The sequence below is a fragment of the Centroberyx affinis genome, unplaced genomic scaffold, assembly GCF_046629955.1.
Source record: "Centroberyx affinis isolate AG114_WGS23_722 - 3 ecotype Tasmania unplaced genomic scaffold, CSIRO-AGI_Caff_v1 ptg002554l_1, whole genome shotgun sequence".
In the NCBI taxonomy this organism is placed as follows: Eukaryota; Metazoa; Chordata; class Actinopteri; order Beryciformes; family Berycidae; genus Centroberyx; species Centroberyx affinis.
This window is the reverse complement of record NW_027280766.1, coordinates 193778-195207: the sequence shown is the minus strand read 5'-3', so window position 1 is coordinate 195207 and position 1430 is coordinate 193778.

Below are 1430 nucleotides of genomic sequence, written 5' to 3'. Positions count from 1 at the left end.
ATTGATATCCGAGTCGAGGTCACCCTACATATTTCCGTATCAAAGTCACTCCTCACTCGTCTTAGACCACCTCTCAAAATAAAGGCAGGTGAACGCACCATGCGCATTTTTGCGCGCAGGAAGACAGCCAGTAGTCATTCTCCATCGTAGGTATAAAACATGATTCCAGCAGATTTCCAGCTTGATTTTGGACCCTCTAATCCCACAGGAGTACTATTCCTAACGCAAAAATCCTGGCCTCGTTCACACATTACTACACTGAAATGTCTTGTTGCCACAGTGCAGCCCGCTGTGCGCACTGAACACACCTCCTGTCGGCGACCGTCCCAGGCTGCTCAGCTCCATCTGTGGCCCTGATTGCCCAAGACTTAATAAGGCCAAGATTACCATGACGTGCGGGCTGCAGCACACATACGGAGGGCCGCGTGCTGATAGATGCCATCATGTTTTACCTGTTGTAAAGTGTGCAAGAAAAGTAGAGAGATAGATACAATTACGACGCATGTACGGTAAAGCCACTTGGGAAATAGATGGAATAACATATGTGATTGATTAAAACCCCCCCCCCCCCAAAAAAAACCCAGACTAAAATAGAAAAGTCGTTGTTTCGACACAGACTAAATCAAACGAATAAGCGGTTGAACCAAGTCATTTTCAGTTCATATTATGTTGACATGGCGCCCTCTACCGGCACTAAGAAACATTGCTAACTGCACTCAGTCAATAGTCCCATCAGTTATTTCATTCCATTCCATGAACATGTGAACAAGGCAAATGAAGGTGTTGCATAACCCACCACACACACACTACCACCCCAACTCATCCCAGTACAGCCACAGACAATGTTCACAACATGCTTGGTATATTGAATTGAATTGAATTGAATTGAACTGAACTGAACTGAATAGTTACTGTCAGTGTAAACAACAGAATTCAGGCGTACATCTAAATGAAACACCTTACATTCATTCTTGGGTCATTCTCTGTAACTCTGTAACTGCCCAGATCACTGTGGATCCCATAGTCTTGCAGGCATAGCATGCAGGTGTGCATCCTCCCACTGCTGTACTGTAACCAAGCAACGGATGTAACCTGAGATGTAAACAAGCGGCATAGCTACCAATTTTTCACCTTTGTCTGGAACAGCTACTTCAGCAACTGTCAGTACCACAGGCTGTAAAAAACTCCTGAAGTGGAGGGAAGTTGACACAGGCTTGTTTCCTCATATATTTTAGTTGAAAAAGAGAAAATGCCAGCTCATATTATGCTCTCCTACCAGTGGGATGACCAAGCCCTTGTGAAGAGGATATACAACCGCCTCAAAGATGATGGCTTACCAGTATGGATGGATATCGAGGGAGGGGTGACAGGCAACATCAACGATGCGTGAGTACAGTCCTTGAAAGATGGTGGTAATGGATGAACCCTTT